This window comes from Hemicordylus capensis, chromosome 6 (assembly GCF_027244095.1).
Source record: "Hemicordylus capensis ecotype Gifberg chromosome 6, rHemCap1.1.pri, whole genome shotgun sequence".
Taxonomy (NCBI): Eukaryota; Metazoa; Chordata; class Lepidosauria; order Squamata; family Cordylidae; genus Hemicordylus; species Hemicordylus capensis.
In genome coordinates this window covers 43,284,554-43,310,186 of record NC_069662.1, presented here as the reverse complement: position 1 = coordinate 43,310,186, position 25,633 = coordinate 43,284,554, and the positions used below count along the sequence as shown (strand labels likewise).

At 48.3% G+C, this 25,633-nt stretch overlaps 1 protein-coding gene across 21 annotated transcripts in view; it reads left to right on the top strand.

Annotated features, from left to right (window-relative positions):
• SRCIN1 (SRC kinase signaling inhibitor 1) overlaps positions 1-25,633 on the top strand; it is a 402,584-nt gene that overhangs the window by 201,670 nt on the left and 175,281 nt on the right. For 2 of the 21 annotated variants that reach the window (XM_053259968.1, XM_053259967.1), the window contains exon 1: positions 20,447-20,742. The exons of the other annotated variants lie outside the window; for them this stretch is intronic. The gene's annotated coding sequence lies outside the window, so the exon portion shown is untranslated. Of the gene's footprint in view, positions 1-20,446; positions 20,743-25,633 lie in introns of those variants that run through there. 21 annotated transcript variants of the gene reach the window in all.

Below are 25,633 nucleotides of genomic sequence, written 5' to 3'. Positions count from 1 at the left end.
TATCTCATAATCAAGGTGACTTCCAAACGCATATAAAAGGTGGTATATATTTAAAAGGTATATAGAAAACACAGAAGTGCAACCAGAAGCAATAATTGCATACAAATTGAGAGTTAACAATGGACACAGCAGAAAGTTAAGTGGAAGACCAGTCCAAATAATGAGGTTGTTCTAGTCACAGCCAGGTCTACCTGGGCTAGCATGGTCCTACTCGGGTAAACCTGGTCACGAAAATGCGCGTGCCCTCAGACCTGACCACCTGGGCGTATGAGTGCACGGACTGCTGACAGCTCCTTTCAGGCTGCCAACAGTCATTAAAACCATAGAGGACAGGGGAAGGAGCGCCTCATGCTCAGGGATTTCCATAATGCACTGCACTGCTCGCATGGTGCATTGTGGGATACCTAGAAGCCAGGCTTCATTCCCCCAGCCTCCAGATGGCTATCCCACTTGCTGCAGTGCAGATCAATGCAGGAGTGGCACAGCTTCAGAGGAACTGCTGATCATGTGGGTGAAGATAGGAACAATCCTGCCTTCCCCACAGCCCTCCTCAACCCCGGGTATAATAGTTGTGTGAACAACCTTAACATGTTTTGACCTGCTTCCAGGTGAAGAATAGTGGACATTGGGGAGTTCTTTAAGATCCCACCAGACTAGGGCTGCTGTTGTTAGGACCCTCTTCCAAGCCCCAACAACTATTCTGTGGCAGGGGCAGGAGAGCTCAGACAGGGAAGCTATTCCCACGATCACTGGAAAGCGAGCCAAGGGAGCTTAGTCCGCTTTCCAGTGGCCATGGGAACCACTGGGCTCCCAGGTGAGCCTGGTGCTCCCAAGGTGGCTAGCCCGCCTAAACCACCCTCCCCCCTAAATGAGGTTAACAGAGCAAGCACTCCATTAACCTCATTTTTGTTGCTCGTGTGTCACTGTGGTGTGCAGCAACACATGAGTAGACCTCCGGCCGGGAGGCTGCCTCCCGGGCTCGGGGGTCTCTCCAGGATGTCCTGCACGATCATGCAGGGCATCCTGGAACTTCCAGGCACCATGTGGCCCCCGATCCCCACAGCCCATGCTGGTTCCATGACGGAGCCGGCAGTCGTGTGGGCAGCCGATCCAGCCACCCAGCAATGAGTGGCTGCTCATCTGCGGGGAGAGCGGGCTAAGCCCGCTCTCCCCGCAGAACCCCCTCAGCGTCTCAGAATGTGACACTTCCTGAGATATAAGAAGCACCTTGCTGGATCAGGCTATTGGTCCACCTCATCCAACACCCTGGCTAACATCCTAACACTACATTTACCCAAGGATGTTGTGCTGTCACAAGGCTGTTGCACTGGCTAATTGCACTAAGTCTTGTGTTCCAGTCTAATGTTGCAGTGGCACAAACATGTTTGTGCTTGCATAACAAGGTGTGCAATCTGTGGCACACTGCATGTTTTTTTGCAGGGAACCTTTGCACAATTGCACAATTCCCCTTCAGGAATGGCGCCGCTGCTCAGTGGCAGAGCATCTGTTTTGCCTGCAGAAGGTTCCAGGTTCAATCCCTAGCATCTCCAAGTAGAGCTGGGAAAGTCCACTGCCTGAAACTGTAGCGAGCTGCTGCCAGTCAATACAGGAGAACCCCAGACTTTGCAGGGTTCCTTTTTCTGCAATTACTGCAGATACAGAAACCGCAAATACTGATTCACTGGGGCAATGGGATCACGGGGGTTAAGTTCCCAAAGTGCCAGAAATTTCCCCAAAATGGGGGAAAGTGTAAAAGGCCAAAATAAAGTGCCCTACCATGCTCTGCAGGCCTGCAGTGATCCAGCAATGCCCCCCAGAAGTCAGAATTATCCATTTTAAAGCACTTTCCTGCTATTTTTCATGGGTTGTTTTTTTTTCAATTAAATGAGCCACAAAATGGCTCCGTTTCACAAAATGGCAGCTGGAAATGACCTCCGTGGTCATTTCCGGCTGCCTCCTACCTGTAGATATGTGGAATTAATCTCTTGTCGGCCATTTTTTTCTGTGTATGCCATACAAACTTTGTTCGTTGAGCATTAACCAGGATATTGGCCCCTGTCCCCAACAGCAGCAATCCAGATGATTCTGGAAAACCCATAAACAAGAAATGGAAGAATCAAGCCACAGCTTTCCCTGACGTCTGGCCCTCCACCAATCAGTATCAACTGGTACTAGCTGATCCGGCACAGAGCATCTGCTCCCCTAGTTTGCCGCCATCACCACCTTCTCTCCCCCGCCGCTTTTTTGCCTGCCCACCCCCACCCATTTTCTTCTCCCCCCACTCACCCACCTGCAGCTGCCTTCTTCTCGTTGTTCCCTGCCCTCCACCCGCCCCATCTCCTTCTTTTGTGCCACCCGCCCCACTTTCTGGTTCCCCGCCTGCTGGCTGGCTGCCCACCACCATTTTCTTCGGCCAGCCAGCAGGCCACCAGCACCACCGCAATATTCTTTCTCTGGCCTCATGGCTGTCCGACAGCTCTCTGAACTCTTGTGAGAGCTGCCACATATGGGATTAGCCACGGGTACGTCTTAGAGAAATAAATATAGGGGCTATTCACACGGTCTGCAAAAATCGGACTAAGGGAGCCTAGCCTGATTTTTGCAGCCCGTGAGAACCACTGGGCTCGGCTGCGAGCCCAGTGGTTCCTATGCGGGTCACCCACTTCGGTAGCCCAGTGCTTAAACCGAGTTGGTGAAGCGAGCACTCCGCAAACTCGGTTTTAGCAATCGTGAGTTGCCGTGGTGTGGCTACTCATGAGTAGACCCCCGGAGCGGAGACAAAAAGCTGCCTCCCGGCTCTGAGGGTCTCTCCAGCATGCCCTGCGCGCTCAGCTGATCGGCCCCCGCTCCCCCCAGCACCCACCGGCTCCATGACGGAGCCGGCAATTGTGTGGGCAGCAACTGCGGCCGCCCAGAGCAGACTGCTGCTCGTGTGCGGGGAGAGCGGGCTAAGCCCGCTCTCCCTGCTCACCCTCCCCAGGCGGGTTTCTGTGATTGTGAAACCCACCTCACTGTCTCAGAACCTGGAGGTCCCATTTAGCTATCACAGCTAGTAACTCTGGATAGACCTAGTTGCCATATGAAAGATTCAGGCTGTTTCAAGTGTAAGAAATCAGTATGGGGGGAAATAGTATTTAGTAGGAAAGAAAACTGTGACCATTACTAGAAGGGAACAAGCATGTTGTGGGGTTCTTCTGGAATAAATTTGGCAAAAAAGGGAAAGAAATCTATGCTTGTGCTCAGACTGTGCAGTGTTATGCCTTCTATATGTCCCCAAATCTTTATCAGTCTCTTGATGTTAATCTGCACTTAATGCTTTACTTGATGAATTGAATCAATCACTTGATTAAAACTTAAAGGTGACCTGATTACTTGCCCTACAACAGGTTTGGCAAAACTTGGTAGAGGAGAGCTGGTCTTGTGGTAGCAAGCATGACTTGTCCCCTTAGCTAAGCAGGGTCAGCACTGGTTGCATATGAATGGGAGACTAGAAGTGTGAGCACTGTAAGATATTCCCCTTATGGGATGGAGCTGCTCTGGGAAGAGCAGAAGGTTTCAAGTTCCCTCCCTGGATTCTCCAAGATAGGGCTGAGAGAGATTCCTGCCTGCAACCTTGGAGAAGCCGCAGCCAGTCTGTGAAGACAATACTGAGCTAGATAGACCAGTGGTCTGACTCAGTATATGGCAGCTTCCTATGTCATTCATTAAACTGGACGCAGGCAAGCAGCAATCATGTGGTGGCCTTTCTAGAGTTTTTTGCTGCTTATCTGAGAATTCAAAAAATGGTGGGAATCATCAAACACTTACCTGGCCCCACTACATGGGCCCACACTACTTGTGACCCAGCAAGCCATGTTTGGCTTGTAGGTCACAAGTGATGCAGGCATGCCCCCAGATGTTAACCAATGAAGCACAAAATGGAAATTGAATGAGTAGCAACCTTTAAATGACATTGGAGAATGAGTCACAAAGGCAGTTAAAATCTTGTCAATGTTTCTGAGGCTTGCTTCAAATTATTTTTTAATCACTCATTTTAAAAAATATATTCTGAGATGGAGACTGCTGGGAATGTGGCTATTTTTTAAAGAGGTGATCTCTTGTTGGAAAAGGGGGTGGTAGACACAAAAAGGCCCCTCGATGTGAATAGAAATGCTCCAAAAATGTCACAGCTTTGCTCAATGTTGCCATGCTGCAATGCAATCAGAAAGCAAGCGCGAAGTTAATTTTAATCGTGCATCTTGGGGCTGGGGGAAGCAGGGGAAAAGCATATGTCTAATAGCATAGACATCCATCAGGCAAATTGACAACAGTAAAAAAAGGGGAAAGAAAAGCTCAGTTAATTTAAGATCCAGATGGGAGAGAGATAATTTGAAATGGGACTGTTTAACAGCAAACACCTTCTATCTCTGAGACTCTGCCTCCAGGAGGAGAGAGGATGAATATAAGTTAATCAGGAGGTCTGAGAGAATCTTGTGCTCTGACTTGAATTTGTACACTCCACATTCAACCCATTTTTGGGTAGGGCTTGGAGTGGATGAACTACAGTTGAAAAACAGTTAAGCAGGCACCATGATGGCGCTAATTTTATTTACAGTTCTCATGCGTGTTGCTTGTTTAACCATTGAACTCAGAGAGGCTGACATCCTAACAAAGTGCTTGTGGAAGGACACTGCACTAGTGCAAAAGGAGGACTCGTGCTTCTGGAAGGGCGTTGCGCTACTTGCGCTAAGTTTGGAGCTTGTGTTCCAGACTAATGTGCCAACACAAGCATGCTTGTGCAACAGCGTGCAACTGCAGCTTCTCTCATTTGTTTTCAATTGAACTTTTGTGCTATTGTGCGAATCCTCCCCCCTTTTGCACAGCTATGTGATCTTGCACAAGTAGGGATGTGCAAACAGGTTTGAGGTCGAACAGGTTTGACATTTAACCTGTTTGGTTCGATGGTCCAATATTAAACTAAAACACACACACACAGCCATTTGGTGGGGTTTGCAATCCATTTTTTAAAAGAATTAAAAAATGGTACTCACCCCCTTCAGGGGGCTTCTCTAAGGCTGCGGGTGGGGGGGGGTCTCCGGAGTTTCCCCCTCCCCCCGACAGCCTCCATTATGTTGCAGATTGCCCAGTCCAAGTGGTCTTTGTCCCTTTCCAGGCCTGCCCTACATGGCAGTGGCCATTTTGGAGGTCACCACACATGCCCAATGGGCCTCTGCATGGCCAGGTCAGCTGCCACCACACAGGGCAGTCCTGGAACAGGCTGAAGGCCACCTGAACTGGGCAATTTGCAACATAATGGAGGTGGGCGGTGGGAGGGGGAACCTTCAGAGACCCCCCCATAGCCTCGGAGAAGCCCCCCAGAGGGGGTGAGTACCAAACAATTTCTTTTAATGGATCGCAAACCCCACTAAACTGAACTGAACCGGGGTATGGGTGTGTCAAGGGGGTACAGAACTGAACTGGTCCGGTCCAGGTCCAATTCGGACTCAAATTGAACCAGGCCAGCCAGTTTTGTGCACATCCCTATGTGCTAGTGCCACTTTGCTCATTATGCAAGTGCTTTGTTAGTCAGGATGTCCACTAGAATATTTTGTTGTGCTACAGTTAAACAGGAGCTGGGAGCTGAGCATTAGCAAAAAAAATCCTACTGGTTTTGCCAGGCCTGGCCCAAGCCCATCCAATGCCTGAGGCAGCTTGTTCAGCTTCTGCCCACCTCCACCCCCACACCGCACACCCCACACCAATATCCCATGTTCTTCTCTACTCCAGTATTGCTCAGGATGTGCCCTGTGTAATCATCCACCATTGATCTCCCTAACTCTGCCTGTCAATTTCTCTTGTCCCCACTAATTCCCCTCCCACGGCCCCGGATTCCTCTCAACCCCCACCTCATCCTCACCAATCCACCCCCCGCCAACACTTCTGCTTATCCGACAGTGGTGGTGGCAGCTCCGCCATCCCACCCCCTGCATCCTCATCCTGCTGCAGTTCCTCGTCACATTCTGCTCTGCCTTTTGACAATCCAAGGTGGGGGAGTTGGAGCGGCAGGAAGTGGTTCCTACTGCCCCAAATTCCCTGCCCTCTGACTTTTCAAAAGGTTGGGCTGGAACACTACAGGACCAGAAGTAGCAGGGAGAAGCAGACGGTGGCAGTGTCTGGCACTGTAGCCACCAGGAGATGATGGCAGTGGAGGCAGCTGGAGCTGGCAAGTCAGTGGAGATGGCCAATCCGCCACCAGCCCCTTTCTGCTGCCTGAGATGGCTGCCTCACTCAGCCTCATTATCAGGTCAGCCATAACTCATGTAAAATTGTATTTGTTACTAAACCATTTTAGACTGATATGGGGACAGGCAATTTCACTTCTCTTCACTGGACAGAAGAATCAAGAGTTCTGTATACAGCAAGCAGAACTTTCCGAGGTTTTCTCTGCCACCACGAGGACTAGAAGCATGGGATGAGGGGAGGCTGTTAGACTGAATCAAGATGCTTTAGATGCCAAATTTTAGGCTGGTTCTCATAACCACCGTTAATTGGGCATCCTACCCAAGCTCGGGAGCTGTGCACACTCCTCCTACCTCTTTAAGCAGTTGGGTACAGTTTCTGGATGGGATGGAGTCCTCCTACCAAGCACGAGCCTCACAGACAATCGCTTTCCCCACCTCCTACTTTGTTTTTAGCCTGCTTTCCAGTAGGCTTATGAGTTCACCCGGCGTTCTGTGTGTGTGTGTGTGTGTGTGTGTGTGTGTGTGTGTGTGTGTGTGTCCTAGTATGGGCCAACATGAACCAAATCGGGCACAGCTGTAGGGGCACATAGGGACACCTCAATGGTGTAGTTTGTTATGATGTTATCCACCCTGATCCAAGTTGGCAGCTGTGTAAACTTTTGAGGCGCAAGTGGGCTAAATGGTGAACTGCCTAAACGATTTGAACCAAATTCGCTTACATAAGGATGCCCAAAGGGTGTGGTGTGTGCTGATGTCATCCATTCCAATTCAAGATGGGGGCTGCATGGACATCTGAGGTGGAAGCAAGCTAATTTGTGGACTATCTAACCAATTTAAACCAAATTAGGAACAGTTGGAGTGAGTGACACATAGGGATACCTCAACGACATAGTTTGTGATGATGTCATCCACCCCGATCCAAGATGGCAGACACATACACTTTTGAGGCGCAGGTGGGCTAACTTGTGAACCACCTAACTGATTTGGTTAGGTTTGATTGAACCAAATTTGCTACAGATGTAGGGACACATAGGGATGCCCAAATGGCGTGGTGTCTGATGATGCCATCCACTCCAATTCAAGATGGTGGCAACATGAACATCTGAGGCTCAAGCGGACTAATTTGTGGACTGCCTAACCTATTTGAACCAAACTGGGTACAGCTGCAGTGAGTGACACGCAGGGACCTCAATGGCATAGCTTGTTATGATGTCATACATGCCGATTCAAAATGGTGGTCATGTAAACTTGTGAGGTGCAAGTGGGCTAACTTGTGAATTGCTTAATCAATTTGAACCAAATTTGCTGCAGCTGTAGGGACACATAAGGACACCTCAATGGTGTAGTTTGTGATGATGTCATCTACCCCAATCCAAGATGACAGATGCATGAACGTTTGAGGCGCAAGTGGGCTAACTTGTGGACTGTCTAACTGATTTGAACCAAATTAGGGACAGTCATAATGAGTGACACACAGGGACACCTCAGTGATGTTGTTTGTGATGATGTCATCCCCCTTATTCAAGATTCAACTTGTGGACAGTCTAACCAATTTGAACCAAATTTGCTACCGCTGAATGGATATATAGGGATGGCCCTATGGTGTAGTTTGTGATTATGTCACCCACCCCGATCCAAGATGGTGGATACATAAACTTTTGAGGCACAAGTGCACTGACTTGAGGACTGTCTAACCAATTTGAACCAAATTTGGAACAGCTGTAGTGAGTGACAGGCAGGGACACCTCAGTGGTTCAGTTTGTAATGACGACATTTGAGGTGCAAGAGATCTAACTTGTGCCCTTTATATGCACCAGATTTAGTCCAGATGTAGAGACAGTGAAAGGAAGGTAGGCTGATTAGTTCTTACTAGAACAACTTGGTTACAAGCACATGATCACAAAATGGGAATGTGCACAGCTCTTGAATTTGAGTAGGATGCTTGTCCTACCCAATTAACTCTCATGAGAAGCAGCCTTGTGTATATCCTCTAACTAGTTACTGTCCTTTGTGGCTGCAGGTAATTAGCAAGAAGTGAACCTGAATCTCCCAGACAAAAACTGCAGCTCGCCAGCCTATTTGTCATCTAGATAGATGGTAAAGATCCAAAGGCAAAACTAACTTACTTGGGTTAAAATATGGAGTTCTGTTGTTTTAATAGCTAAGTAGCTCTGCAACTCTGTCTTCCAGGTTGGTGCAGAGAACATCACCCCACAAAGCCTCTTGTATACAGGGATTATTGGGGCGAGAGCAAGCATAGGTCTGTCTTGTACACTTCTAATTCTTCAGATGCACAATGTTCCTTGTAGGATTAAGCTTAGGGGAAAGCAATTCTGCTAGTTTCCAGCCGAATCCAGCTGTCTGTGCACAGCAGTGATTGACTGGCCCTTCCAACATCACAAAACTACCTTCTTCTCCACAGCAGTTTTTCAAGTTAAGAAAAACAAAACAAAACAAAAAAGCTCTGAACAAACACTTAATTGGATAAGCTTGCAAAGCACTTTTTAAACAAGTTGTTCTAGTAAGAACTAATCTGCCTACTTTCCTTTCACTGTCCCTACAGCTGGACTAAATTTGGTTCAAATTGGTTAGGCAGTCCACAATGTAGACCTCTTTCTCCTCAAATGTTCACGTGTCTACCATCTTGGACTGGGGTGGGTGACATTATTACAAACTACACCATTAAGGTGTCCTTATGTGTCACTCACCACAACTGTACCAAATTTGGTTCAAATAGGTTAGATGGCCCACAAGTCAGCCCAATTATGCCTCAAAAGTTCACGTGTCCGCCATCTTGAATCAGGGTGTATGACATCATGACAAACTATGCCATTGAGGTGTCCCTGTCTCTCTCTCACTACACTGTATCAAATTTGGTTCAAATTGGTTAGACAGCCCACTTGCACCTCAAACCTTCACACGTCTACCATCTTGGATCGAGGTAGATGAAATTATCATAAACTGTGCCATTGGGGCATCCCTATATGTCTCTATAGCTGTAGCAAATTTGGTTCAAATTGGTTAAGCGGTTTACAAGTTAGCCCACTTGCACCTCAAAAGTTTATGTGTCTGCCATCTTGAATTAGGGTGGATGGTATCATCACAGACTATGCCATTGGGCATCCCCATGTGTCACTCATTACATCTGTAGCCAGTTGGTTCAAATTGGTTAGGTGGTTCACAGGTTAGCCCACTTCACCTCAAAGGTTAATGCGTCCACCATCTTGAATCAGGATGGATGACATCATCACAAACTATGCCATTGAGACATCCCTATGTATTGCTACAGCTGTAGCAAATTTGGTTCAAATCGGTTAGGTGGTTCACAAGTTAGCGCCTCAAATGTTCACCTGTCCACCATCTTGAATTGGGGTGGCTTACATCCTCACAAACTATGCCATTTAGGTGTCCCTGTGTGTCACTCACTAAAACTGTACCGAATTTGGTTCAAATCAGTTAGACAGTTCACAAGTTATTCCACTTGCGCCTCAAACGTTCACTCTTCCACCAACTTGGATTGGGGTGGATGACATCATCGCAAACTATGGAGTTGGGGAGTTCCTATGTGTCACTCACTACAGCTGTAGCAAAATTGGTTTAAATCAGTTAGGCAGATCACAAGTTATTCCACTTGTGCCTCAAAGGTTCACACATCTGCCATCTTGAATCAGGGTGTATGACATCATCATAGACTACACCATTGAGGCATCCCTTTGTGTCCCTACAGCTGTAGCAAATTTGGTTCAAATCAGTTAGGTGGTTCACAAGTTAACCCACTTGCGCCTCAAACGTTCACCCGTCCACCATCTTGAATCGGGGTGGATGACATTATGACAAACAATTTCGTTGAAGTGTCCCTACAACTGTACCTGATTTGGTTCATATTGGTCCAGGCATTGCGAAGTTGATGGGGGAGATGGACACACGGAATACCGGGTGATTTCATAAGCCTACTGGAAAGTAGGCTAGAAAAAGGAAGGCTACTTGGAAAGGGGGCAAAGAAGAAGATAAATCAGTGTGGGATTCAGAGTCAACTACACATGTTTGAGGAGCAAAGGTAGGACAGCTGACCTCACCTTGCAGCAGAAAAACATCTCCCCCACCCAAATCTTGTTTGTTCGTGCATCTGTAGGCACTGAAAGAAAATTAAAATAGTCATGCTTTCTAAAATTCCCAATTTTTAAAAAAGCTGAGAATGCGGCCCTCTTCTGAAACAAAAGGACTGGCCATCCTTCAAATGTCCTTGGTTTAATCCAAACTGCTCCTCAGTGCGTTTGAAATGGCAGTAGAAAAAGGAAGAAAAATACTGTAATTTTAAAATGGTTGGCCTTCCTTTCCCCTCTGCTGTCCTCGTTGCTTTCCAGACAGCTAAATTGCTTTGAAAATGTTCTTGTCATCTGAGACCTGGGTGGCATATGCCAGTCTAGGATGTAGTGTTAAAAAAACCCTCCCTGCATATATACAATTATAAACACTGGGAAATGGGAGATTACAAAGACCTTCCTGACCTTAACCTCCAAAGGAAAGATATGACAGCATGAGGACCCAAATTGCTTCCCATACCCAGTGCCCTTGGAGACTGTAAGTGGTGTAAGCAATGAGGAGGGTTAAATGCAGAATTTTTTGGCATTGCAGCAAATAAAAACTCTTCAGTACAGACAACATGAAAGTGCACAAAAACTGTTGAATTTGCAGCTGCTGGTGACGGGGGGAGATACTTTAAAAGGCCAAATGTGGAGGGTTAATGAGCTTTTTGACAACTGCATCTTTGCACCTGCCAAGAATAAATCTGATTTAAGAATAACATTTAAAAACAAACTAGCTCCAGCCAAACAAATACAGTACCTCCAAGCTCCTTCTTCAGTGGAAGCCTGAGTTTTCTCAGCCCACCCAACCCCAGGTCTCTGAAATGTCTGCTTTACAAAAGGAACCCATAGATAGATTACACTCATTATATTTCAATTATCCCCACAGTTATCATTATTCATTTATATAAAGATTTTCATATCTGCAGAGTTGATCAATTCATCTGTTAAGGGCGATCCATGTGCAGGAATGTGAACTTCTGCGTAAGATCTCCTTATGGATATGGCCCCAATGTACATGTAGAGGTGTTGCATATATATAAAGCTCTGAGTGGTGTGGTGTGTCCATTGCTGAAATGGAACCCTATTGTCAATACTCAAGCTCTTAGTACATCTTGAACCTGTAGCATGAAGGAGAGATTCAGCTTGTGAAGAAGTAGGCAGCAGGGTAACCAGCCAGACCAGCTGGTTCCTATACAGAAGCTTCCTCTACAGCAGGGCTGCTCAACTTTGGCCCTCCTGCAGATGTTGACCTAAAACTCCCATAATCCCTGGCTATTGGCCACTGTGTCTGGGGATTATGAGAGTTGTAGTCCAAAAACAGCTGGGGGGGGGGGCAAAGTTGAGCAGGCATGTCCTACAGCAATAAGCCAGAGCAGATCATGAGGTCATGGAGGTCATGTGCAGAGGGCAATGAAGATGGCCAGGGTCAATGAAGAAAGATTGAAAATTGAACCATAATCATATTGGGTATGGTTAGCCTGGCTGGAGAAGTGATTGAGAGGGGCCTCTGCCTTCACCTCACTGCTCCCAGCCTTGCCTTGCCTTCCTAGGGTGCTTTCCAGATTACACGCTACAACTGTGTCACTACTGTCCACTAAGTGTGCTTCCATACTGCCTGTGTTTTGACATCACAGTCCCTTAGCATTTCCGATGCCTTCTTGTTCACATTTCCGATGTTCACATTTCCGATGCCATCTTTCGGATTTTATCCTTGCGTTTTAGTCCTACAATGTTGCATGTGCGTCGCAAATAAATAGCTGTATTTCCCTGTTGTAGGCGGGTTGCGCAAACTATTCAGGTTTTCAGAACAACCCTGCCAAGGCGAAGCATTTTACTGCTGAACAGTGTGTAATCTGGAAAGCACCCAGGACCTACCCCTGCAGACTCAGTATTCCAATAGGTGTGTGCAATTGCTCAGCAGAAGGTAAGTACACTGATCTCTTGTTTGGATATGAGGAGGGTCACCTCTCCTCCTTCCCCAAGGGTTGATCAGTGTTCTAGAAGAGTTTGGCAGGGGAGTTTGGCAGGGGAGCCTTACACACAGCAGCAGGGGTGCAGCTTCTTGCTGTGCTCCAGGATCCCCAGACGGGTGTTCGTTTGTGGATCTTTTGTTCTCTTCTTCCTCCTCATGTCAACCTTGTGAGGTAGGGCACCTCTCTTCCCCAAAGAATGGTGCTTTGCTTTTGGCCACTTAGTATACTAGTCATTGAGCCCATTCTCACGATTGGAGAATGGGCTTGGATGGAGCGAGGGGAGGAAGCCGCGAAAAGCTTGCCTCCCCCACAGATGATACAGTCCATGTTGCTGGGTGGCCAGATCGGCCGCCCAGATTATTGCTGGCTTCTGCGGGGAGCAGGGAGGCCCCTGGAGCTTCCATAATGGCACCGACACATGAGCATTTAGCCCGCTTTCTGGGTGCCCTCCCAGCCAAAACCCAGGCTAAGCAGTGGACTCCCGGAGTGGGCTTGCTGCCGCTGGGAGCCGCCACACCCCAGGCGGTACACACCCACCGAAAACCGGGCTGGACTTACTTGGCCTGGTTTTCGGTACACGTGTGAACAGCTTCATTAACTATGTCGGAATTTGAACTCAGAACTCTTCAGCACTCCGTCCACTAGAGAACTTTGCATGTATAAAGTCCCAGGTTCAGTCCCTGGCATCTCTAGTTAAAAGGCTCTTGGGTGGAGGGCCGGCGGGGGAACTTCTTGTTGAGACACCAGAGAGCCGCTGTGAGTCAGAGTAGACAGTATTACGTTAGATAGACTAATACTGTGGTTCAGGTTAAGCAGCTTCATGTGACCATACTCTGGGAACCAGATGCCAAGAGGGATAGAGCTTAAAGGACCCTTTAAGCTTAGGCAGAAGAGGGAATGTTGGCAAGTGCAGCTTTTGGTACGGTGAATGATGACTAGCTGCATTTGCCCAAATCCTTCCTTCGTTGCTACTGCTGGATGCACAAAAGCCCTGTCCTCCTTTGGATCTGGTCATCCTGAAGTGACTGCTTGCTTTGAGCTTAACGATGAACACCTATTCTACAAAAAACAAACAAACAAACAAACAAAACAACCCGCTAAGTGCATCCTTCACACAATTAAAACAGATTAGGTCACTTATTCTAGAACAGCCAGTTCCCCCTCGGACAGTGGCTAGTTTCCCATGGCAGCAGCAGGATCAGTTCCCTGGCCCAAGGTGGATGTCTGCCACCACACACAGAGCATGGGTAGTTGACCACACACAAACCGAAGATGAACTCCATTTGGGTCTGTCTCGCTTTCAATTAACATGCTTTGCTGCTAGCAAATTAACATGCTTTTGTCGCAGAGCACTTTACTCTCTTATGCCAGGTTTGAGTTTGGTGACCTTGTGTGGGAAGTTAATCTCCTGAGGCAGGTGTCTGTTGCCAAGTGATTTGTAGATTCCTAAGAGAGAGAGAGAGAGAGAGTGAGAGTATATATGTGTCCCCTGGACTCTAAAATTTGGGTGCAGTGAAATATTCCGCACACCATGGCTCAGTTCAGATGTCATGTCACATTATGGTTTGCACTAGTCATAGAGGCTGTTCTCATGACCAGCCTAACCCTGCTTGGGGCAGCCCAGGCAAGGTTAAACTGGTCGTGAGAAGCGATGGGATTCTTGTGGGTCCCTCCGCTCCCTGCCTGCCTAACCCTCTCCAGGAACCCAGCTGTTAGGTGAGGCTAAGGGTGCACTCACGCACTTACCCCGGCTACCAGGTATCGTTTCAGCCCGAGGAGAAAACAGAGATGGGCGCATAGCGCACCTAACTGATGGGGGACTCCCCAATGCAATGTGGGTGCTGTGCATTGCATTGTGGGATGCCCGGGGGCCAGAACAACGGGTTCCGGCCCCAGATCCCTCCGCCCTGTTCCGTGCAGCTCTGAACAGGGCTGCCTGGGTGGGCGTGGGAGGGGGCGCTGAAAACAACCTGCTTGGTCATCTGCGGGGAGGTAAGTGCAAGCAGCCTTCCTCTCCCTCGAGCCCTTTCTCATTGATCGTGAGGAAGGGCTCATAGTATAGAACTCAGGCCATCAGGGGCGGTCCTTTCATGAGCCGAGATTAGGCCGTCACCCCAGGCAGAAGATCAGTGGGGCGCCAGCAGGGCAGGGAGAAGCCCCCTGTTGCTGCCACCAGGGCAGCTCTTTGGGGCCAATCTGAGCCTTGCAAATTTTGCAAGGAGCACCTCGCATTCCTTGCAGAGCATGCAAGAAGCACATGGAGGGAAGAGGCGGCTGCTGGCAACTTTCCCTCCAGCCGGTCTACTTTCCTCCTCCCACTTGCAAGGGCCAGTTTAGAAAGGGGGCTGACTCTTACCGGGGGTGTGGGGCAAGGCAGCATTTGGTGCCGCACTTCAGGCCCTTCAGGCACTGAAATATCCTGAGCCAGCCCTGCAAACCATGGTTGAGTTCAAAGCTATGCCCAACAGGCATGGCTTGTCTCTTCTGATTTTCGTTCAGCTACTGAAGTGTGCCCCTTTCTCTGTGCTGCAGGAACCTTTGGAAGTGGAGTGAAAATCACAATGAAAGTTTGTAAATTAAAACATCATGCTAAACCATGGTTTGCAAACCTGCTTTGTACCACAATTTCTAATTCTGGCTTTCTAGCTGATCACAAATTGTGGTATGTCAGCTATTGCATCAAACCATCATTAAACTTATTTAACCATGGTTTGTTGTGACATCTGAATTAAACTTATTTAACCATGGTTTGTTGTGACATCTGAATTAAACTTATTTAACCATGGTTTGTTGTGACATCTGAATTGGGTAAATTACACTCACAACATGGAGGTTTGTGTAAGATTTCTGGGGAGGGAAAGAGGGCTTCTGTACTCCTCCCCAAGACCAGCTGAAGCAGAATGAATTGTGCTAAATAAGCAAATATGTGTTGTAAGTGTGTAATTTGCACCAGATACAAATGTCAATTTTCTTTTGATACAGAATACGAGATACATTGGTCTAAAATTTTTTTACTAGTTTTTTTTCCCTAAACTGAAATAGTTAAAAGGGAGATTGTTACTTCTTCTGTGTGCTGTCATCCCATGTTTTACCCTGCTAAACAGGTTGCACAGGATTTCATGTCATTTGAAAAACCTGCCAGACCTATTTGACCAAAATGGCAGTGGGTCAGAAAAAAGTGTATGTATCCCTGTGGGTATGAAATATCTCTCAAACCACTTTAAATCTTTTAAAGAACATCTGTCTCCACTTTCCCCCCCTTGCCCATTTAACTCAATTAGTGAAAATACAGCCTTGGCTACGAACCCCACTCTCCATTCCAGTTACTAAGGAGCAAACTGCCTTTTCTCATGCACTTTAATCAGAAGTATGGATGTGTTGCCTTAACTCAGGCATCCCCAAACTGCGGCCCTCCAGATGTTGCTGAACTACAACTCCCAGCATCCCTAGACACAATTTTTTGTGGCTGGGTATGCTGGAAGTTGTAGTTCAGCAGCATCTGGAGGGCCGCAGTTTGGGGATGCCTGCCTTAACTGGTATAATGCTATCCTCTCTCTGGCCTGGCCCAAGAAATCTGCGTACCTAAGACAGAAAATCCAAATGGCACCTTATCCACCTTATTCACCAAGAAGGTGTGTGCAAGCTCTGTGAAATTGTCAGGAGTTGTGCAAGAGCAGGATTGTGGTCTTGCACAGCTCCCATTCATTTCAAAGTGGCATATACACTGATGCCAGTATAGCAGGAATGGCCCTATACCAGTTTCTGGTCTTTAGCTTGTTCAGCCTGCCAGTCTGGACAGTGCAGATTACCTTACACTGAACCAGATCAATAATCCTTCTAGCCCAGTGTTGCCAGATTTAACCAGCAAATAAAGTGCCTTGGGGATCTGACAATCTGTCTGTCTAATATGGGAGGAGAAGGGGAGAAAAATACCCATCTTAATTACACTGCCACCTTTAGTACTAGATATTCAGGAGAGAATGCCAATAAATGGCATACTCCCATCCCAACCAGAAGTGCTGCTTTTCTTCTTAACAGAAAACAGCCACGATCCTAACCCGAACAACTGGGAGCTTAACTTTCCCACCCTGCACCATTTCCCCACCAAAAACTACCCCTCCAACACTGCTGTTCCCCCCGCCCCCCAGTGGCATGGTGATATTGGTAGCAGCTTGTAGCTGGTTTTTTCTTTAGTCCTTTCCTGCTGTTACCACTCAATGTGGCCTAATGACATTTCTGCTCCGGTGTGAGCCCATCTCTGTGAGAACAGGTGCTAGCAGGGGTGACATCATTCGAACACATTGCAACCAGCAGAGGGAGGCGGCAGTGGGTAAGCTGCTTAAGAACATAAGAACAGCCCTGCTGCTGGATCAGGCCCAAGGCCCATCTAGTCCAGCATCCTGTCTCGCACAGTGGCTCACCAGATGTCGCTGGAAGCCTACAGGCAGGAGCTGAGGGCATGCCCGCTCTCCTGCTGTTAATCCCCTGCAACTGGTACTCAGAGGCATCCTGCCTTCGAGGCTGGCCTATAGCCCTGCGACTAGTAGCCATTGATAGACCTCTCCTCCATGAAGTTATCCAAACCCCTCTTAAAGCCATCCAGGTTGTTGGCTGTCACCACGTCTCGTGGCAGAGAATTCCACAAGTGGATTGTGCATTGTGGGAAGACGTACCTCCATTTGTTGGTCCTAGATTTCCTGGCAATCAATTTCATGGGATGACCCCTGGCATCCTACTTAAAGAGGGTCACGGAGGTGAGAGGCAGGGGTGGGGCAGTGGCTGGCTGTGGGCGGATGAGCTCCATCAGCACCAAGAGGTGTGCAGCGGCTTCCCCTCCCCACCCCACCCCACCCCCACTTGGCAGTCTGTGTGCAGAACTTATGTCCCCTCAATTATGGATCCACCCCTGAATTTGTCCTCAAGGTGGCTGTTAATGGTACCCAAAAGCTGCTTCATCCTGCCTCATAACAGGTCTTCCCTCCTTCCAAATTCCTCCTCAAAACCCACCTTTTCCCAGTAAGTCTTGGGCCTAACCCTAGCCCTCATCCCCAAGGATAAGATAAGGAAAATGGCTATACACACAGCTGCATATCCTCAGATTCACCTTTTGCTACTCTGTGTTCTTATCACAATTTTATTCCTTCTCACAGACACCTGGCACTTTTGGTTCTCTTACTCAGTAAAATAGTGATGGCACTTTATCGTTGCTGTTGTTATTTTGATACTAGTAGTGACAAGATGATGATGATGATGATGGTGGTGGTGGTGGTGATGCGTAGGATAGTATGTACCATATCTCTGAGCAGTAAACCTGTGGCCTATTTTCTATTCAGTAGTTGTGGGCGGGGGCAGTAAAACTGGCACAAGATTCACTCATTCTTTTGCCTTCTAAAGTCTTGCTTCAAGGTCATAGGAACATATGAAGCTGCCATATACGGAGTCAGACCACAGGTCCATCTCACTGAGTATTGTCTACCCAGACTGGCAGCGGCTTCTCCAAGGTTGCAGGCAGGAGTCTCTCCCAGCCAGGGGCGTAGCTATAATTGAGTGAAAGGGTTCAAAGAACACGGGCCTCCAGCTCCTGAGGGCCCTCCAGCTCCATCCCTTCTTATTTTCTTCATTATCTCCCTCACTCTGGGGGGCCGCCAGAGAGAGGGATAAACACGGGCCCCCTCTCCCCTAGCTATGCCCCTGCTCCCAGCCCTATCTTGGAGATGCCAGAGAGGGAACTTGGAACCTTCTGCTCTTCCCAGAGCTGCCTCATCCCCAAAGGGGAAGATCTCACAGTGCTCACATGTAGCCTCCCATCTGAATGCAAACCAGGGCAGACCATGCTTAGCAAAGGGGATAGTTCATGCTTGTGTATAATGGTAGCCCAATGACCCTTTTTTTGCCAGTCCTGAGTGGGGTAGAAGCTTTAGTGAGGTGAAGAAATAATCAACTATCCCCATTTGCTTGCTGCTTCTCTGCTCCAAATCATGGCTGTCCAAGTGAATTTCTTAGCCGAAAGAAAGAAAGAAAAAAGAGTGAGAGTGTGTAATGTGGCCTTGAAAGACAGTGAAGAGAACTGACTTTTTATTAGGTCAGATTGACTGGTAGACTTGAAAGCATTTCCCCCCAACACACACACACACACAGACACACAGACACAGACACACACACACACACACACACACACACACACTTACTTTCTCCTGCAGTATGTGGCTTGACTTGCTTGCTTGAGTCATGTGACATTACGGGGCTGTTCACACAAACGCATGGGCACGGTTGATCAGGCAGTGGGGGGAGGCAGGGTTCAACCTCCCTCCCTCCAGATGACCGCACACAGCCCCGAAGGCACACAATCCACGTGCCCACATGACCAGCACTGCCAGGAGCAACACTGGTAAACAGAGACCAGGACTCATTTTCCCGGCCTCCAGAGATCCCATGTGTGATACGTGCAATGCATTGGGTGATTTCTCCAAGAGACGGGTGCTCTAGGCGCCCGACTTTGTGTGCAGCCAGGCTGGAAGCAGGCAGGAGTCTCTCTCAGCCCTATCTTGGTAGTTTGTTGGTTCAATTAAAAAATCTTGTCCTATTTTTAAAAAAAATCTTGTCCTATCTTGGAGATGCCAGGGAAGGAACTTGGAAGAACCTAGATGCTCTTCCCAGAGCGGCTCCATCCCCTAAGGGGAATATCTTACAGGGCTCACACTTCTAGTCTCCTATTCATATGCAACCAGGGCAGACTCTGCTTAGCTAAGGGGACAAGTCAAGTAGTGGTTAGAGTGCTGGACTAGGACCGAGGAGACCCTAGTTCAAATCCCCATTTAGCCATAATACTAGCTGGGTGACTCTGGGCCAGTCACTTCTCTCTCAGCCTAGCCTACTTCACAGGGTTGTTGTGAAAGAGAAACTTAAGTATGTAGTACACCGCTCTGGGTTTCTTGGAGGAAGAGCGGGATATAAATGTAAAAATAATAATGATGATGATGATGATGATGATGATGATAATAATAATAATGCTTGCGACCACAAGACCAGCTCTCCTCTCATGACGTTTCCCTGCTGGGCGGTCTTCTCATGCCCTGCCTGTAAGGTTGCCAACCTTCCAGGACTGGCCTGCAGTCTCCAGGAGTCAGCATCAGACTCCAGGTGACCCCTGAGAGCTCTCCTGGAGATTTTAAATCTGAAGATTTTAGTGGCTTGAAATTGTAAAAAAACATTGGGGGAAAGGGCAAAGGGGGAGATCTCCAGGCATAACTTCTGTTAGCATTGGCATCCTGCCCTGGCTGCAGACAGACATCCGAGTTGTGGTTGTTTGGGGAAAGGGCCCAAAGTGCAGTGGCAGTCAGCGCACATGCAGAAAGGTCCTTGGGTATTTAGGAGCCAGCGTGGTGTAGTGGTTAGAGTGCTGGACTAGGACCGGGGAGACCCGAGTTCAAATCCCCATTCAGCCATAATACTTGCTGTGTGACTCTGGGCCAGTCACTTGTCTCTCAGCCTAACCTACTTCAAAGGGTTGTTGTGAGGAGAAATTTAAGTATGCAGTACACCGCTCTGGGCTCCTTGGAGGAGGAGCTGGATATAATAATGTACAATGTAAATAATACATTGGATCCAGTGCAAAGCACCTGAGAGGCAGCAGAAGTGTGGAAAACCTCTGCAGGAAAGCCACTGTGGATCAGAGTCCATAACACTGGGCAGTATGGGGCGGGGGCGGTATGGGTTGAACCAGGACCAGTGTCAGGGGTCGGCATCAGTGGGCCAGCTGCTGAGCTCCCAGGCTCTGCAGAAGGGCCTACCCACGGCTGACTCCCGAGACCACTTCCGAGAGCAGAGCCTTCCTGTGATGGTGTCGGAGCAACCTGGCACCAGCCCTGCATCTGGCTCGGGGATGCTGCTTGCTCTGTTTGTGAGACCTGCACACAGTCCAAGTTGGCAGGCTGGAGAAAGACCAGAAGCTGGTGCCATCATCATCCCATTGCCTGGGTCCACCCGAGTCGTCCCTGCTCCACTAGCATTCCCGCCCGCGTCACGCACAGCCTCCAAAAGACAGGTGGAGTCCTGGTTGCCACGGCGACAGTGCCCTTATAAGGGAAGCTAGAGGAATCTCGCTTGCATTGCTAAGGTCAGACTTGGGGGTTGGCGGCGCCGGGGGGGGCGGGGGGGGGGAGAGAGGATGGCAGCCGTGTGATGGAGGAGCCAGGGGAGGCTGCACCTGCAATACTCCCCCCTCCGACTGGTGATCCCCCCTCCCTCCCTCCCAAGCCCCTTGCATCTCCCCCACCCCATCACCTCTGCCTACCCACGAAACAACCATCTCCCGCAGCAGCTAAAAGGAGTGCGGAAAGCGGCTGCTGATGGATGAATTTATAGACACTGCAGCCTCCCATTGTGCGAAGCGGGCTGCGTTAGGAATGGCAGCAGCAGGAAGCTCTTTCCGGCGGCCCAGCTGGATCTAACCTGTGGCAGGTAAGGGGACAGCGAGCGCGAGCGAAGGCCGGGAGGAGGCAGGTGGGAGGAAACGCAGCGGGGCTGGTGGCTGGAGCGGGGCGGCGGCGGCGGGCGCGGGGAGGGGGCGACGGCGCTGGAATAGTTGGCCTTTTGCATCTTCGCTCTGCTGCTCAAATTACAGAGGGGGGAAAGTGCGCCTACGTCGCGTTTTTTTACCCCCTGGGTCCCGCGGTGTGTGTGGGGCGCGGGGGTGGCTAACACAAGCCTTTAAAAAGAGGTGAGGGGGGTGTTCCTCCCCTGCCGCCGTCTCCCCCCTCCTCCCTCCAGCCTCTCCTGTAATTCGATCACTGCACCAAAACTATATAACAGAAGAACTAGTCAATCAACATCCCCCCCCCCCACACACACACACCATCCCAGGTCTGAAAAAAGGCGACCCCACTTGAGATGTCCTGTGGGGTTGCAGATGGGTTGGGGAGCAAAACCAAGGCGCAAGGAGGGACAGCGGGCCACCCCACAGATGCGTGCACATAAAAACACACGCACCGTTCTCCTCCCAGTGGCTGCTTTCGTGTGACCATTCCATAGAGGGAGGGAACCCTGGCGTGGCTGAATTTTGATTTTTATAATTGCTTTACCTGGGGGTCGGGGGAAGGACGGTAGGACAGGAAGGGGTGTGTGTGCGTGCGTGCACAGCTGTGCTGTTGCTAAGCCACAGCAGCCACAAGACTCCAGGGGTCCGCATGAGTGTGGGGGGTAAGTGAGGAAGGAGTGTTACTGTGGATGAGGTGGGTGTGTTTGTGTATGGTAGTTTTCCTTCAGGATGTTTGCAAAAAAGGGACAGAGGTGGGGCAGCGGCAGAGGGTAATGCAAGATGGAGCCAGTCGTCCCCCCATTCTCCAAGGACTGTATATGAGGGCTATCCCATTTCATCTTCACAACAACCTTGTGAGGTAGGTCAGGTTAGGCTGAGTCAGTAACTCAGAGCAATTTTTCATGGCTGTGGGATTATTAGAACCCAGTTCTTCCAACTCCACGTCTGGCATTCTGTTCCCTATAGTACATTGTAGGATAATAATGTAAAGGCTAAAAGCAATGGTGTGTTTATATTTACAGCTTCTACAAATAAAGATTGGCATTTTAATCTCCCCCAGGTCCTGTATTACATTACATTACATTTCTGTCCTGCTCTCCCTCTGAGGAGCTCAGAGCAGCGTACATGCTTATTTCTATCCTCACAACAACCCTGTGAGGTAGGTTAGGCTGAAAAAGAAAAACTGAAGGCTGATTATTTCTATTTTTTTAATTATTTTTTAAAGAGGAGGGATACCAGACGAATGCCTGTGTGGAAGCTGTGCTCTCTAAACTGGAAGCCCTTCCCTCCGATGTGTGCTTTGGTTTCCCTAGCTCTTCTTTTTTTGAGGTGGTGCTCAGAGACGCTCTTTATTTGATTCCACATTTTGCAAGGCTGCACCTTAGCACTGCAAATGGGCTGGGGCTGCCCCAGCAGAGGCCTGATAGACAAGCCCTTTCTGACCTCCCTACCTGTCTCTCTAGGCTGTTCCTTGGGATCTCAAGAGTCCCTGAGACTTATGATTTGCACCTCTCCTATTAATCCTGTGCAACCCCTGCCTAGTTTAAAGCCCTTGGGAAGTTGGAGAAGGGCTTTTTTTCCTTTTCTTTTCTGCAGCAGACTCCTTAGAATCTCAGAAAAGCTGTTTTTGCTTCTGCCTCCTCTTTGCTCCCCCATCCCCTTGGCAATGATGTAAGCTTCTCTAGAATATTTGTGATTCCCAGTTTTGCACACAGGATCACATTGTTTTGGATCTACATGTAGGATGTTACAGAAAGGTGCTATGTTTTAATTATAGCCACCCCATCAATAATTTCTGCTAAAAATTGTATGGAAAACCAGTCCGTCACATGTACTCCACCTGCAATCTGAAGTGGTACAGTCCCAACACAGTTTCATCACCTCAGCCAGAACTATGCCTTAGTGTGGTTTCATTATGGCATGATGGTGGGGGTGGGTGGGTTAATATGTGTTATATTTAGCCTGAAATCCACCTTAAGTCCTAGGGATGGAATGGCTATTAAGATACCAGTGCAATAACCGATCGTTAATATTCATACAGCACAGCTAGCGTGTGATACTGTACATAGCATTGAAATGACACAGTCCCTGTTCTCAATCCATCTTGGATGGAGAAGGCAGGGGGCTAGAGAGAAGCTTGAGACTGACGAAATAGTAGTGGGGATGGAGATACAGGAGAGGCAAGTGGTCATGGAGAAGCAGATGAAAGGAGACTGGAGAGGGTGAAGGCTTTGCTGAAGCACTGAACATTGGAATGGATGTGGGGGAGGGTTTTTTTCGAAAGGAAGCCTTGGTTTAGCTTCCCACAGAACCTCCAGCACTCCTCCCCCTTAAAAAAAAAAAACACCAGTTGCAGATTTGCATGGCTGAAAAAAGGGCATCTGTGTTTTTGGCTTCAGGTTGGCATCCGTCTTGTCCTCTAGTGGCACCCTGTAAACACAAGCTGGCTCTTTGCTGGCATGGTACCTGCCTCACAACGTCCAATTTCTATTGATGCTGCATCCCACCACAACATTCAATTTCCATCATCTATGCTACATCTCAGTCAGTTTGGGTTTAAAAAAAAGTACATGTGATGATATGGGAGGTGGGATTAGCTCCTGCAAACCAAGGAATTTGGCTTTTTAAAATGTTAGGCAATGTTTTGTAGATGGACCCTATATTTGTCTTCTGTGTAGTAGTAGTGGTGGTGGTGGTGGTGGTGGTGGTACTGGTAATAATGCATAGTGCTTTAGAGTTGACAGAGTGCTTGACATTATTTCAATAATCCTTACAAGATCTCTGTAAGGTAGGTCAGTGTGGTTATTAGAGCTGAGCCAAAAAGGGGAAGGGTGCCGTCACTTGGTGGTAGAGCTTTGCATGCAGAAAGCTGTTCCTTCCAGGTAGGGATGAGAAAGACCCCTGCCTGAAATCCTTGGCAACCACTGCCAGAGTCAATATAGACAATACTCAGTATACAGCCCAAGGATAAGGCAACTTCCTGTGTTCATGAGCATTTCCAGCCACACTGAAAAGCACCCACCATTTTTTGTTGTTTTGCTTCAAAGGGGGGCAAAAGTGTTTGCCTATTCAAGAAACATTGCCTTCACTCTGAGCTGGCTTTTTTTGCTGCCACAGATTAACTACATATCATTATGATGTCATATTGTTCATCACCTGATTACCAGTTGACTGGGATTGCCTATGTGACTGACTCAGGAAGCATTGCCCTCACTGAACTGGCCTTAGTGGTTTTAACCTTATAACCAATCTGATCGGCGGCATGACCTCATCCTTTATTACATGATCCCAGTTCTTAGGTTGGGGTTCCTCAGCAGAGTGATTTGTAACGAGCCAGCCTGCAGTTTAAACCACACCACTCAGCCCAGTTTTGGACACATTTGGGGAACAATTTGAAAGATGATCACTCCCTATATGGTGATCACACTAGTCAGTCCATGCCAATTCTAGCTTGTGATAAGGCAGTAACGTGAAGTCTGATATCATGGGCACATTCTCACGGCCCATATGATGCCAGAGGAAGGGGAGATGTGCAAGGCGTGCATGCTCCCAATTTCTGGTTGTAAGAACCTGGACATTTTGGGGGATGTTAGGTTGGGACCCTAGAGCAGTAACTTCTAGATTACCAATCTCTGTTAGTCAGGTTGGCTAACCCAATATCAACTAAAATTTCCAGTTCCTTACAAGCAGAAACCAGGAGCATGCACACTTCCCAAATCTCTCCTTTCCTGCTCCTCTTGCATCACATGGGTTATGAGAATCATTTAGTAATTACTCAAATTACTAATGTAATTAGACACAAGTAGAATGTGGTTGTCTTCTGACACTCAGTTACACTTGACTGTCCAGGGGCCACCATGTTCTTGAGTAGTCATGTAAACTGGCCTTTAGTAGTATGCAGATTTACAACTGGAATTCATGACCAACTATTCACACAACAGGCTCAGCTGCAAGCACACTGCAAATGAGCAGGCTGACCTTGTGTGAATTGGCCTTAGGGGTTTAGAAACAGATGGAAAATTACGTTCCATCAGTAAAACTGATCATGGCCCGTGGGAGGGTATTAACAAATAAGCTGTGGTAGACCACTGGGAGATTACAAACAAGAGGAGAAGCAGCTCTTCCACAGTTACAGCTGATTTTATTTGGGTGACAAGCCAAATGCAAAAGGGGACTTCCATGGCAGGGGGTGGGGAAGCCAGAGCCAACTCTACTCACACAGGAGACGATTTGATTGTGCTGATCATTCCATTGCAATAATTTATTGGAACTCTTTCCCCCCCAGGTGATTATTTTAGGACCTCATACCCTTCATATCCTACAGCTCATGGTCAGACTAGACTTTTTCCAGAACCTACACTTAGTCTGGTTGCAGTTGCACTGCATCATAGGCTTGGTAGTATTAGGAATGCATAAACATTAAATAGATTTCACTCGTGCATTTTTCACTTGTGGGTTCACAATATGAGTTTTGTTTTGTGAATTCATGCATGCTTTTGTAAGATTGCTAAAGATCACTTGGCACACATTAGGATATTGTGGAATATGGCCAGAGGCGTAACTATAGGGGGGGCAGGGGGGTACGTGCCCCGGGCGCCATCTTTTCTGGTCACGTGGGGGGCGCCGCCATGACCAATTTTTTTTTAAAAAAATTTGTTAGTACAAATGTTTCCTGCTCAGTGCAGCAGCGCAACAGCAGTCAAGGGTGGGGAAGGGTGCCCCCTTCCCCACGAACGGTCCCTTCCGCGCCGCCTGCGCCCCCCCATTGCTTTGCTAGCGCCTGGTGGCCAGTCAGTGGCCTGGCTTGGTGGCGGC